General features: G+C 37.0%; 1 long non-coding RNA gene across 2 annotated transcripts in view; it reads left to right on the forward strand.

The window, feature by feature from the left end:
• Nucleotides 1-15,970, forward strand: part of LOC117678804 (uncharacterized) — a 37,678-nt gene that overhangs the window by 9,324 nt on the left and 12,384 nt on the right. For both annotated transcript variants that reach the window (XR_004595128.3, XR_004595129.3), the window contains exon 3: nucleotides 10,047-10,107. This is a non-coding gene — a long non-coding RNA (uncharacterized LOC117678804). The remainder of the gene's footprint in view (nucleotides 1-10,046; nucleotides 10,108-15,970) is intronic.

The raw sequence follows: 15,970 nt of genomic DNA on the forward strand, positions 1-15,970 counted from the left end.
AGCAAAGGTAATTTGAACATATTTCAATGGTTTCCTATTTGCTTTATGACAGCCTACTGCACATATCGGTTTAGTTCATATAAACAACAATGTGTACCAGAATAGCCTTAATATATGACTTATAAACATCTCTATTTATACTGTAAGATGATTATTTTCCTTAAGGTAATCATATGGAATGTAAGACGCAGAAAAAGGATACTTTTCTCAGGAAACATATAGAATATCCCTGCCTCCTATTTTCCCCGTTCATGTATTTATATATGTATGTGTAATGGGTCTTCCATCTTCCATCACAACATTGAATGCGTTACCTGCCTATTTTTGTTCCCCAAGCATCAGACAACACTGGTCTTAAAGTTTATAGTATTTTATTTTATTTTATTTATTTTGTCAAGCATATATAAGATTACATATAAAAGTATAAACTTGATTATGAATACATGGGATGGTTACAAATAAAAGGGGACATTAGGACAGGGACGGTAGGCACGTTGGTGCGCTTATGCACACCCCCTTACAGACCTCTTAGGAATGGGGTGAGGTCAACAGTAGACAGTCTAAGATTAAAGTTTTGGGGGTTTGGGAAAGAAACCACAGAGTCAAGTAGTGCATTCCAGGCATTGACCACTCTGTTGCTGAAGTTGTATTTTCTGCAATCGAATTTGGAGCAGTTTACCTTAAGTTTGTATCTATTGTGTATCTATTGTGTTTGTAATAGAATACAAACAAAATCTATTTTGTTTGTAAGGTTGGTTTTATTAATATATAGGTAGTTCTTGGTTAACTATGGTAATTGGGGCCAAAATTGCTGTCACTACGTGACATGAGGATAATGAGCAGCATCATATGACCAAGCCATAAGGCAGCAGCAATTCCAGCATTCCCCGTTTCCTGCGAATCAAGGTGGATCTTTAAGGAGAAGGAGGCACGGCCAAGGGTAGGAGCCTGAAGGTCCCATTCTGTCTTCAAGTGAGCATATCATATGGTTGGCGATTTCAACCTCTGACTTCCCCATGGCTTCCCTATTGACTTTGCTTTTCACAAGTCAGCAAAGAAGGTTGCAGTGGTGACCATGAGACACAGAACAGGACTGGTCATGATTCAACAACATCACAAGTGTGAATGGCACTAAACAAGTGGTCAATGGGTGAGGCCCATCTGTATTATTCCATTTTTTATGTCTAAGCAATCCTAGAAAGAATTCTGCACTCCTAGAAAGAATTCTGCACTCAGAGGCTACAAATGATTTGCTAGGGTTGACCAAAAAAAATAAATAAATTTACGTATATAATTTTCATCCTTGCATCAGCATTACTTGTAAAGTGGTCATGTTGTTTTTCCTTTGGTTTTCACTAAAACCTTTTTATTTGAAAGGCCAGAAACACTTTTTAAAAATGTGCACACTTTTAAAACCACTGCAAAACTACAGATATGTTTCAACTTGCTAGGCTAAAAGTCGTCAAATGGCATGAACCATTTGCCACCGGTCATGGCAGAGTTTAGCTCTCTCAAATGGGCTGCAGGCTTTGCTCTCTTCTTCATTTTCACAAGACTAAGGCAAAGCAAGAGTGACTTTGGACATAGCTTCTGCTTTGCTTTTCAAGACTAATCAATTTTTTTAAAAAAAAAAATGACCTCCCACTAAGTTTCTTAGGACTCCCCAGGGAGAAAGAAAAGCACAATTCAAGAATATCCAATCAAGTTTCAGGTCTTAGCTATAAGACTGCATTGTCATTATATGGCAGTCGCTGGTGGAACTTTAATTCTGCTAGCCCAAACCTTAATGGATAATATTTCTGCCTCTCCTATTCCTGCTTATTCATCCCTATTTGCTTTCAATCTGTCCAGATGCATAAATTCTGGCAGTTCCATCCCATATTCTGCTTGTGAATGTGATATATTTTAAACTTATTTTCATGAATCAAAGCTATCCCTTCACAGTTATTTATTATTTATTATACTTAATTCAAAGCATTACCACTTTGCAAAAGAAAAATTACCAGAGCAGCCAATAATGTTTAAATATAAGCAATAAAAACATAGATTAGCAAAATCATTTACAATATAAAATATATGCCGTTAGAAAACAAAACCAGGGATATAAGCCATGACATAATGTGCAGCAATCACTGAATAATAAAATAACTAGAATAGCGGTAGGATATTATTCTCGTAATAGAATTAAGGTAACTTTCTGTGGCATCTAAAATCAAATAAAGCTTGTAGTATATAAGAATAAATGAAATGAATTGCCAATTGGTGTTTTTAGATGAATTTGCCTATTTTAGACTTCTCAACTAAATATGGCCAAGTGCATGACCATCAAATGTACACTCAAAGCTCCACTTTTTAGATTTTTGTAATATAATTAACAACGTGCAAACATGTACAATTTTTTATGATGGCAAAACAATATATATAATATATAGTTTAATGAAAAGAAAGACTAGGGGTGACATGATAGCAGTGCTCCAATATCTAACAGGTTACCACAAAGAAGAGGGGTCAACCTATTCTCCAAACCATCTGAAGGCAGGACAAGAAGCAATGGATGGAAACTAATCAAGGAGAGAAGCAACCTAGAACTAAGGAGAAATTTCCACACAGTTAGAACAATTAATCAGTGGAACAACTTGCCTCCAGAAACTGTTGCTTCAATCATGGAAGTTTTTAAGAAGATATTGGATAACCATTTGTCTGAAATGGTATAAGGTCTCCTGCCTGAGTAGGGGATTGGACTAGAAGACCTCCAAGGTCCCTTCCAACTCTGTTATTCTGTTATTCATATGAAAAATATAGCAAAAGTACATGGGGATCCTGTCAGCATTGGTTTGAGTGTTGTTTTCTTCTTGGTAATTCCTTGATTAGCCTGTTTGTTGTTTACTATTTGTTTCTCTGAGTTGATACTTCCATGATTGGGATATTGTTTACTGCTTGATTGTTGATTTGATATTAATCCTGGTGTTAATCTCTGCTTGTCGGGGTTTTGTTTGCTGGACAGGAGGTGTTTTGATTTTTTGGATCTCCTGTTTTAATTATCTCTTTTAAATGATATGTAAATCTTTATCTCTATGTTGACTGCTGATTTGCCTGAGTGCCAAGCTTCCAGGAATTCTCTAGAATTTTTGGATTCAGTATGGTCTAGTATTCTCCCAGTTTTTCATTTGATACTACAGTCATAAAAACTATGATCAAAACCTAAGGTCATTAAAACATACACAATTGCCCATCTATGTATTTACAGTACCATCACTAAGAAGTCCCTGGGTCCTGTCACTCACTCACCCACCTAAAGTACCTGTCTGAGATTTGAGAATATTTTTTATCTGTCTTGCCAGGATCCCTGAATCAATGTATTTTTTTTTAATTAGATTTATATGCTGCCCTTCTCCGGAGACTCAGGGCAGCTTTACAATGTGTTAAGCAATAGCCTTCATACTTTTGTATATTTTATACAAAGTCAGCTTATTGCCCCCACAAACTGGGTCCTCGATTTACCTACCTTAGAAAGGATGGAAGGCTGAGTCAACCTTGAGCCTGGAGAGATTCAGGCTCAACTTGTATATGCCTTTCGTCTCTTCCTTACACCCCCATATGCTTTCCAAACATATTATATCCCAGCACTCCCAGCAATTCTGTTTTACTCTCACAACCATCACAGTTACATTAGTTATTTTAGGTACAAATCCTTCCCCTCTAAAGTTTGATTTTCCTCTATTTTGCTGAATTGCAAAATTTATGAATGATTCACCTAACCCATTTCTTCAAGATGCCTGGGTGGGGGCCAAGCTGTAGCCTCTGAAATCATGGATAATTTGAATTCAACTTACCATAGTTAAGAGGCTGAATGATTCCTCTTATTAAGATGGCTTCATTAAATTTTATTACTCTGTTTTTAATCAGTAACTAAACATTAACCGATGGGAATGTAATTTAAAAACCAGACTGATTAAAGATGAGATTATTTATTAGAATTACAGTAGTTTCGGAAGCTGAGTTGGAAATAGAGGCAGCTAAATTCTTTAAAATAAAATAGTTTTTAAAAGATCTGTAGTTCCATATAACATATTTTCCTAATTTATTACTATAATCCAAAATCTGGTCACTGAAAGAATATTAATTCTTTGACCAGGGCCATCTATTTAACAACCAACAGTGAGGTACAGTAGACTGCAGACTGGTCACTAAAGTCCTAACTGATGCGGTTGCTTGGAAACAGTGAGATAAAAATAATTCAAGTAAATATGTACAGGTGAATTGCTGCATATTCAGGTAGAATAAGGTAGCAAGTGATGGGAAATACAATTGTGGCCATGGAGGGAGAATTCCCATTTTGAATTTTACAATAAGATATACTATACATAGATAGGTAGATAAGAAGTAGGTAAAAGATTGACAATTGATAGAGATGATAGATAGATAGATAGATAGATAGATAGATAGATAGATAGATAGATAGAAGATAACACAAACACTATGGATGCCATGATCAGTATGTCAACTAATGAAATAAACATTTAACAAAAGGCATACAGCTTGAGCTGTTATCTTTCCCAGAACTTTCTCTAAGTATCCCAATTTATTTGTGTTAATGGACATCTGTGATGAATGCTTCTAATCAAATCTCAGCTCCCAGGTTATATTCCAGAAGGAAGAAGGAAGCAAAAAGATTTGAGAGATGTGGGTGGATGAACAGGTCTGGGTCCTAGCCAAAGAAAACTCTATTTGTCAGGGAGACAAGATAAGGAATATATTTCTTGCCAAGAGAGACAAATACTGACTAACTAGAGATACACTGTAAAATCAAGCAATCTATTTATAAACAAATTTAAGTTATTTAATAAACATTAGACAATTTATTTGTCTAAATGTTGTTCACCCAAAGAAGTGACTAAAATCAGCCCAGGTAATCAACTTCATGCAAATACATGTAGAGCTATGTGGTTGTTACTTCCTCAATTTGGATCCTTTTAATTTAATTGTAGAATTTACTCTTATTTAAAGATTAAAATAAAGGCTGTTATAAAATATTCCTAGTAAATAAATAAATTCGTGCAAGAATTCATGCTAGAAAGAACATCATATTTTTTTTTAAAAAAATGACCTTATTTGTGCCAACAGCTTAAATATTTGAAAGAAAATTGCTGCATATAAAATTAGGGTGAAAAAATCTCATGGCCGTCACTGAACAGCAATGAAAAGACAGTAAACATGATTTCTGATTATGGTCAACACTGGCTTCATATTTCTATCATGATTCCTATAGTGAAATTAATCTGAAAAGCAAGAAGAGCACAAGACAAGAAAAAAGTCACACTGTGATTTTCATTTATCCAGCACCTCACAGTGTATTTTTCACAGAAGTCTTAATGCAGGAATCATGAGAGAAATGTGGAATAAAAGAAATTGAAGACAGCTTTCATTGCCAAGATCTATAGTCTAGCTTTAGAGTATAATTTCTGAACATAGATTCAAAAGAATATAATAAATAAGACAGACTTCTGGCTATGCCACTGAGTTAGCCATTATAGTTAAAAGGTGTCAGTGTTCCTTATCTATATACAAGGATGTGCAACCTGTGTCTTCAGGGCTTCGTGAGACCCCAAAGACTTGGATATGTTCCTATAAGACCACCAAAAATAACAATCAAACTGTAAATTTTAATGTGATGAGAAAGAATGTACTTAGTGAGAAATAATCTTAATTTCATGTCATGGCTTTAACTTAATAGTAAGTGTAATTTAAATTTAGTTTTTGTCTTAGCCTCATCCTGTTCTTTATTTTTGCTGTCCTAGTTTGCTAAAATGGCCCAGTGAATCCTCAGCCTGAAAGCAGCTGCTTTATTATTTATTTTATAATAAAGTATTATTTATTTTATAATAAAGTATCATTTAATTACATAATTAAATAATAGTGATAAGCCCAGTTAATACAAATTATCTTCCAAATAAATATATGCTCAACATTGAATGCCAACATTTGGGCTTATATATTTGTTCAATAGCATTTGCTCTTTATTACAAACTCTGCCCACAGCCTGGACTTCGATCCTGACAGGGCTGAAGGTTTCCATCCTTCTGAGGTCAGTAAAATGAGGATCCAGATTGTTGGGGACCATATACTGTCTCTGTAGACTGCTTAGAGCAGTTATGTCAAACTCAAGGCCCAGGGGCCGGATGTGGCCCACAGGTGCTTAGATCTGGCCTGTGGGGCCACCCTGGAAACAGCGAAGGACTGGCCCATGGTACCTCTGGGTTGCAGGAGGCTCGGGTGCCCATTTTCACTGGCAGAAGGTTGCAGGAGGCCGTTGGAGCCAAAAACGGAGCTTGGGAGCCCATTTTCACTGGAAGAGTGCTTGGGCCACCACAGGCGTCCCCAACACAACTGATGTCAAGCTGGCCACACCACCTGGCCATGCCCCCCACCCGCCCAAGATCAAACATAACCCTGTTGAGACCCTTAATGAAATCGAGTTTGACACCCCTGGCTTAAATAGTGCTGTAAAGTGTGTGTGTGTGTCGGGGTGGGTTCCATTTACCTTTACTACTGGTTCGCAGCAGGAGCGCGCACAGCAGGAGCACATGCGCAGATCACCCATGATGACGTCATGGTGGGTGGGTGTAGCCTCCTGCCAGTTTTACTACCAGTTCTATAGAACTGGACTGGACCGGCTGCAACCCACTACTGGTGTGGGGGTGTGGGTGTACTATTGCCATTGCTTCTCAAAATAATTGCCCTTTGATTACTTTAGAATCATCTTAAAATCATGAAAAATAAAACAAATTCCATTTTTCAGGTTTTCCAAGATAATTCAAAACAGAATGAGGGGGAGAGAGACAAACCTTTGTGAGGACAAGTGGGAATGAGAGCCAGGCAGGGAAAAGTGGGATCTAAACCTAAGCAATAAGCACTATGTTCTTTTGCCTTTATAATTAAAGCAACAGCCATAATATTTTCAAAATCTTCATCAATATCCTACATCCAGTGTTAAAAATTAAGCATTTTAGTTTTTGGTTCATATGCAGAAATTGGAACAAAGCACATTTACTTCTCCTAGTGTGGTTTAATGCAGGGAGAAGAAACACAGCTTCTTTTCTAACCAATATTTTTAATTAAAAAGAGTAACCGGGAGCTGGCACACTGCAGAACAGAATCAAGTCTCCAATATATAATTATTTCTTTGAAGGTCTCTGGATCCTACCTTTAGGCTTTTTTTTAAAAAAAAATAACAACGGGACTAGTAACTTTGTACATCAGCCCACCTTTTCAGGAACAAAGACAGTTATAGGCAACGTTATTTTTATTGTGAGATGGGCAGTGTATAAATTTGATAAATAAATAAACAAGCTAGAATTTAGGAAGCGTTCTTAGAGTTTGGATGTAAGAACAGCAGTTTGCCTTTGGGTAAACAGGTGTTTTATGATTAGCTATACCTATCACTTCAACTATTGTGGGAATGAACAAACACCTTTCTCAATCCCATGGCAAATTTTTTATGGAAACACTGGTGGCATAGATTCAGAATCCCCATGTGCTCCTCCCTCACAAGATTACCATATTTTTCAGACTATAAAACACACTGGACTATAAGACGCACCTAAATTTACAGGAGGAAAACAAGAAAAAATAGTTTTTGGCCTCCATGCATCACATTTTGTTCTCCCAAGCTTCCAGAAGCACTCTGCATGCCAAAAATGGGTGCGTTTTTGGTGAAAATGGGCCCATTTTTGCCAAAAATGGGCCATGTGGAGCACTGCAGAGTGCTTCTGGGAGCTGGGGAGGGTGAAAACATGACATACAGAGGGTTTGGGAGGCCAAAAGCGCCGGTATTCAGTCTATAAGACACACCTAAATTTTCACCGACATTGGGGAGGGGGGAGGAGATGCGTCTTATACTCCGAAAAATACAGTATGTCTTTCCCCTTGCTTAGCACAATATGTGAATTTGCCATTATGAACTGAATATGCACGATATTTACAAGGTAATATTTGACAGTAAAGTAATTTGAAAGGAGAGGCGCATTACAGCATTGGACAGTTACCCTCAACTTAGCTGTTTCTACTGCCCAGAAATAGATTTCCATTTGACACTTGGGCACGGAATCATTTGTTAATTAAAAGCTGGATCGTTTTGCTGTTTTAACTTTCAGAGAGAAAGTTTCAGTATAATTTGCCTGTGAAAGCCTTGAAAGAAGTCGGATTCAGTATGTGCCTATTGTGCATTGCAGAAAATTGTATCCCATAAATAGCATATTAATCATTTATGGCTATCAGCTATGGCTTCTGATTTTAAACAATACACATTTTGAATGCCAATGAAAAGGCAGAGAAAGAAGGCTGGCTCTTTCCATTCAAAGCTGAAGCCAGAACAAAATTCTCTCACCTCTTGGGAGCTAATTAGTGGAGAAAGACTTGCTTGGGGGAAAAAAAAAATCAGCCAACTCTTGGTGTTGGGTCTGTTTGCTATTTCAAATCTTAAGATAATAAATCAAAACAAAAGCTATTAGACAGCTCAGGAACCCCTTTGTTATATCACTGTCAAAACACTGATTTTGTGAAATTGAAAGGATTGCTAACCTATTAGTATTTTAGAAACACTTTGCCTAGCAAATGAATTTCAAGAGCATTTTTAAATTGCAAACAAAATAGCAAATCTGGGTATATTTAGCAAATATTTATCCAATATGCATGCAAAATGCATAGATATCCAGTAGTGATTTAGCCGAAATAGATTTTTCTTATCCATTTCTTTTTAGAGAATAGATATTGGTATCTACATTTTCTCCAAAACCTGGTGTAATAAAGCTAAAGATGCAGTTTTTAAATGATGTTTACACAATATAACCAAGCTCTGCTATCATGCAATTTTCAACCACATTTCTTGGAATTGCATAGAGCATCAATGAAAATGCGTAATTCATTAATCATTCCTAATTTGCACGATGGTTAAAGAATGAAGAACTTCAGATTGCTTTTTATCCACTTCAACCACTAGAGATGTTCTGAAGTTTAAATTCATTTTTCTGTTTATTTATTTGCTTTCTTTGCTGTATTGTGGCAAACGTAAAGTCTCCTGCAAATTGGATTAACTCCTTGTGATTTAATACACATATTTATGTAATTCAATTGGCCCCGACACTGCTGGACTTTGGAAAGTTTTGTGCCTGAATCTGGGGCCCCTCACTCATGATGGAGTCCATTTCCTAGCTAAGTTGAAGGGTTTTTGGTGCATGGTTAGAATGGGTGGTGGTGCATGGTTAGAATGCAGTATTGCAGGCTAACTCTGCCAAAAGCAGGACTGTCAAATTTGTAACCTGCAGCCCGGATATGTCACATGCTGGCCACGCCCATGCCTGGTTTAGCAAAGGGGGAAAAATACATCATGTGACGCTGCCGTGATGCCGTGAGTTTGACACCCCTGGCCTAGAGCCAGGAATTTGATCCTGGCCAGTTCAAAATTGACTCGGCCTTCCATCCTTCCAAGGTAGGTAAAATGAGGACCCAGATTGTTGGGAGAAATATGCAAATAATGCTTTTACCTTGTAAACCACCTAGCGAGAGCTGTTAAATGCTATTGCTATTACTATTCTTCAGCAGCTATAGCTTTTATTCTCTATGATTGATTTTTAAGCTCAGTTTAATAATCGAATATATTTATTTATTTTAAAATTGTGCACAACAAAGAGTCATGTATGTGAGATGGGCAGCCATATAAGTTAAATATAAAATAAATCTTCTTGAACAAAAGCGGTTCATCATTGCCTTCTTCTGAGACGGTTTTCCAACCCTTCAGTCTAGCTCTCTACAGCTTTAGGATTTTCTGGTGATATCCAGACTATTCTAGAACCTTGCTTGACTTTTTAAGATCAACCAAATTGGCTACTTCCATCATGGATGTTATGCTAGCATAAATATTAACCATGACAAAATCTAACCAGCAATAACCCCAATGTTGTAAAAATAAAAAGAAGTCTGCATTGTTTTGGTTCATCAGATTATCAAAATCAGTTTTGTTTACCTCAGCCTTTTCTGTTATCTTTCAGAAGTGCCATGGAACATCTACCTCGATATCTAGGCAACACGATTGAGGACACACAAACCTTGGTTTGTAATTATAGTTGTATTATAACTATAACCAGCCATAGCTGGTGGCTCCGGATTCCAGAAACTTGTGAGAGTTTAAGGAGATCTCTTTATTATACTTTCCTGAAAATGTCATGTTTTCATCACTAGGCCATAACTGAGTGTTAATACTGATATTTAAGAAATGTTCACCATTGTTAAAATAGATGAGGAACTGAAGATTGTGGAAGAAGAAAAAAGGACAATAGGATGGGGAGAAAATTCCTAAAACTTGCGCCTTTTTGTTTAGTGATATATATATTAACCTCAAAGCTAAATGTCAGGGTTCCAAGTAATGGACCCAGCAGATAGGTGCCATTTTTTTGCCTTGCCATGCCTTCTTAATCATCCTGAATGTTCTACCTGAGATACACCAACAATATTATAGATATCCATGCAAATATATGAAACAAAACAAGAATTAGAAAAGGTAATCAGAATGATAAAATGAACTAATTGTATTTTCTATAGAAAAACTCATGCATTTCAAATAGATTGTTTTAATCTATTTGAAATGCATGAGTTTTTCTATAGAAAATACAATTAGTTCATTTTATCATTTTATTCATATCATTTTATCATATATATATATAAAATCAGGGCACTGTGAATTCTAGTCCTCCCTTAGGCTTGACAGTTGACTGAGATATACATACATACATACATACATACATACATACATACATACATACATACATACATACCTCTGTGTGTGTGTGTGTATGTTTTTCTGTCGAAGCACCTGGTCTACCCCAATATGGGAGGGAGCATACTGCTTCCCTTTCACCTTTCAGATCCAATCCAGGAACCCTCAGGCAGTCGCTATCACGACAAACTATTTTATACCAAATTTATATTTGCTGATAAAGTCTCCCTTTATTTCTTTACCAGAAAATATAAATTTTATTTATATCTATCTATATCTATCTATATCTGTATCTGTATCTGTATCTGTATCTGTATCTGTATCTGTATCTGTATCTGTATCTGTATCTGTATCTGTATCTATATCTATCTATCTATCTATCTATCTATCTATCTATCTATCTATCTATCTATCTATCTATATCATTTGTACTTTCTTCAGCTTACCAGTTCTAAAGGTGGGGTTGACTACCATGCTTTTAAACGTCTTTATGCCTTGCAAACGTTTTTTTTTTTAACTAGAGTAAGACTGCTGTGTCACCAGGTTTGCTGCATACTAAATGAGATGGTGGAGAAAACTCATGTTGATGCTTAATATATGCAGAAGCTACAAGAAAACATTAGGATTTAATTAATCACAGCATAAATGTTATTGAATTTAATTGTAGGCAAGTAGTGGTAAATCAGTCTTGCAAAACCATAAGTGATGAAGCATATCCCATTCATAGAACATGTACAGTTTAGTATGATGCATAGCTATTGGTATAACTGGGTTCTCCATATTTCTTTAATCTATTGATACATTTCTAGCAGGTCAATTCTAAGCACACCAAATTTGTACATAGTATAGTACATATACATTTTTTTTCTACTGTTCAATTGTATCCAATTTTCAGAAATTGTCCCTGCAGTTTTCTTAGCAAGGTTTTCAGAAGTGCTTTGTTTTTGCCACCTTCTGAGGGCTGAGAGAACGTGACTGGCCCCAGGTTACCCAACCAGGTTTGTGCTTAAGGAGAGGCTAGAACTCATGGTCTCCCAGTTTTTAGCTGATTACATCAAACTGTCTCTCATATAATACACACATGTACTTATGCACAATATACATAATACATTGCATATAATAGAGGAATAACTTCTTTTATATTATTCAAAGGACATTTCCTTTATGAGAATCATAATCTCTATTTTACTAGGCTAAAAATGAAGGAAGAAATAATCAAGACTTTCATTTCTCATATAACTCTGTTCTGCCACTCATATCCCTTTATTACATATCATTTATAATTAAGCAGCATATGGGAGAGCTACTGCATTGACGCCCTGTCTTTAATTTTATCATGGGCCCAGATTTCTATAAAAACCTTCTATTTGTTTTTATTACATTTTAAAAAGATAGAAAGAAAAACTTTTCTAAGCCATATTTAATAGTGTTCTGAGAGCAAGAAATGTATCTTGTAAAATGAGTTCATTCGAAAGCAGCCTAGTCTTTATTGTTGAAAAATAACTCAGTTGAACACAGGAAAGCAGCATTTATGGCCATAGCTAATATTTTCCATCTTTAATTTATGGCCCAACTTAACTTGAACTTCCATAGAACTTTGAATTTTGAGAGTACTTAATTATTGACTCATTCTCCCTCACTTGGTAGCTTTCTCTGTAAAACAGTGATCTGGTTTAGACCAATAGTGCTGATAGAGTAGGGTTGTTGTTTTTTTTGAAAAGTCTTTTCAGTTTTAAAGAAAGCATTATAATAAGACATTTTAATTACATTCGGGGTTGCTCTTCTACCCTTTCTTACCTCTTTTCACAACAAACCTTCTTCTTCTCCTCCTTTCTTTCCCTCCCCAGTCTCATCGCCTCTCCTACTTTCTTCTTCATCCTCTCCTACCTCATCCTACTTCCACTTCTTTCCCCCACTCCTTTCTTCTTTCCCCCTTCTCCCCTTCTCTTCTGTCCCCTGCCCTTCCTTCCTCTCCTTTTCCCTTTCTTCCTTTCCTCTCACTCCCTCTCCTCTTCCTACCCTCTACTCCCCTCTCCTTTCTATCTTCTTTGGTATATAATATTCTTCTTGTTTGGCATCCGAGCAACTCCTATATTCTACTCATATATACTTTCTTTCAATTTCTTTTCAGATTTATTCTATCTATCCATATTATCATCATAATTGTACATTATTCTTATACGATAGAGTAGGGTTAACCAGGCAAAAATTATCACAGGCAACTGGAAAGGAGAACAAATGGGGAAAAGGAAGACACACTGTTTAATATTAGTATTTACGTTAATTAGAAATGAAGGGATTATATGTGGGTAAACAGGCACACAATGAGGAATTGGCAGGCCCCAAACCAAGAAAGACACATAGTGATTCTTCCAAACTGAGTTCTTTATTTCTTCACACTTATAGTCAAAATCTTGGCATATTAAGTACTCTACTACTTGCATTTACAATATTGTGAACTGTTAGGGAGGAGCTGTCTTCACCCTCTTTCCCTCACACATAATAAATATCTAGACTGACTTGCCTCTTACTCCTCTGGAACATATCCCCTCGCTTCTGGGATCCACTTCCTTACTACATCACAGGAATGCACATGGCAAGGAACATGTTAATGCCATCTGTTTTCCTAGTACACCTGAGACCAGGGTGGTCTCAGGTGTACTACTTCCCTTTACTGCCGGTTCGCAACGGGGCTGCACGTGCTCTTCTGCACATGCACAGAAGCATTTTCATGATGTCAGGGTGGATGAGCGGAGCCTCTCTCCGGTTTTACTACCAGTTCTATAGAACCAGTCCAAACTGGGGGCAACCCACCGCTGCCTGCGACTGATTAGAATCTTGTCAATTGCCAGCAGAAGCCCAAGCTGGTCAAGGCTACTAATCAACCAGTTAAAATCACAGAGCTGAGTTGGTTAACTTGCTCTTAACACTTATTAGAGAAATGTTGTGCCAGGGCAAAAAAAAAATCTGGCCAGGAAGAGATAACTTAGCTGGATACTCAAAAAACTGGACAGTATTTGATTTTAAGGCTAAAAGGTCCTCCTACAGTATGGAGGACAAGAGGACAAAAAGAGGAGATGTTCTTTTGGCGGACATCTGGTACCCTTATGCTTCCATCCCACTAGGATGATGTAAAAGACGGTCTCTGAGGAACTGATACATACGCATACCTTGTTCCATTAGCTCCACTCCATTGATTCCTTGCTATCCAAATTTCTCTCTCTTCCCTTCCCCATTTATCTCTGCCTCCCCCCACCCCCATGAACTAGATAATGGTAGATATCAGAGCATCTGGTCCCCTTTCTTAAAACCTTTAACATACAGAATAGATGAAAAAAGAAACCACAATGAATCAAACAATGTTTTGGTTCCAATGTTTTGCATTCAAAATGAAATTCAACGTAGAGAAAAGTAAGTTTTACACTTAGGCAAGAAAAATCAAATGTGCAGTTACAAATTAGGTTTAAATCTGGCTCAATAGCAGTAACTGTGAAAGGGATCTTGGAGTCCTAGTGGACAATCACTTAAAGATCAGCTAGCAATGTGCGGCAGCAGCCAAAAAGTCAATGCAATCCTAGGTTGCATTAACAGAGAGATAGAATCAAGATCAAATGAAGTATTAGTACCACTTTATAAAGCCTTAGTAAGACCATACTTAGAACACTGCATCCAGTTTTGGTCACCATATTATAAAAAAAGATGTAGAGACTCTGGAAAAAGGTCAGAACAATAAAGATGATTAAGGGGCTGGAGGCTAAAATATGAAAAATGGTTGCAGGAATCGGGTTTGTCTAATCCAGTGAAAAGAAGGACTAGGGTGACATGACATGTTCCAATATTTGAGGGGCTGCCACAAAGAAGAGTGGAGTCTTTTGCCAAAGCACCAGAAGGCAAGACAAGAAACAATAGATGGAAACTAATCAAGGAGAAAAGCAATCTAGAACTAAGGAGAAATTTCCTAACAGTAAGAACTATTAACCAGTGGAACAGCTTGCCTTCAGAAGTTGTAGGTGCTTCATCAGTGGAGGTTTTTAAGAAAAGACTGGATAGCTACTTGTCTGGAATGGGTCTCCTCTTGTGCAGGGAGGGTCTCCTCTTGTGCAGGGAGTTGGGCCTCCAAGGTCCCTTCCAATTCTATTATTCTGTTATTCTGCCACATCACAGTTTTGGGCTGCCCCAATTCCTTTTGCAATAAATGATTTGAAAAGTTGATTGCAATCAGTTGTTCTAAAGTATTAATCCTCTCACTTTCCAACAAATTACCAACCTGTTCATTTGCATGAACAACCTGTTTCTATAATTATCATGATGTGTCCTTCCTTGAGTCTATTTCTTCTTACTATCTCTGTCTGCTGCCGGCTGGACTTTTTGTGTCCTTGGGCATCCGTGGACATTGCTGCCTTGCATTAGGATAGCAGGAGACCAAGTGGGCCCCAAAGGACCGAGCATACCTTTGCATCTTTCACTTAAGTAATTTGAAAGTCTAATTTCCACATCTTGGCTACAGCGTATCTGGAATTTGAATTCTGGTTTCATTCATTGTCAGAGCAATTCTGCATCATCCATACAAAATATTTATATTCAGAGGTGTAACCGGAATACGATCGGAATAGTTATTATCAAATTCCACATTTCTTCTTGAAGGCCATTTGTGTTGAACTACAAGACGTCTTGGGAAAATTATCACCATACATTCCAGTTCTGTAACCGAATTTGCATGAGTCGTTCTGGTTCCCTATTGTCCTCCAAGGGCAATGCCCATAGAGACTACAGTAGAATTACTTGGAAAAACACCATGTTGTTTTTTCATTCTGATGTGAACTGATTTTATCCATATCTCCCAGGCAATTGGGAATTATCTATTGGCTTTTCTACTTCCCTGATGTGGCAACCACTGCTTTTAGCCTCCCAAACATGCATTTAGAAATACATTTTGATTTTAAAAACTCCATTTTAAAACGTGCGTAACATTTCAAGTACAATAGATTTCAAGCCCATTCATAGAGAAATGCAGCAATCTTATAACTAGAGTTATAAATGAATACAGTGGGGAAAGAGGGGGCAGATTCTGGCACCCAAATCAGCTGTTTTGAACTTCCTTGACAATTATTTTACCTTGTGTGCATATTTCCTGTTAAGATTTCTGAGATACGGCTATGAAATATTTGGCCTTACAGAAGAAGCAGCAAGTCATTGAAA

This window comes from Pantherophis guttatus, chromosome 6 (genome assembly GCF_059756535.1).
Source record: "Pantherophis guttatus breed Tessera chromosome 6, ASM5975653v1, whole genome shotgun sequence".
Taxonomy (NCBI): Eukaryota; Metazoa; Chordata; class Lepidosauria; order Squamata; family Colubridae; genus Pantherophis; species Pantherophis guttatus.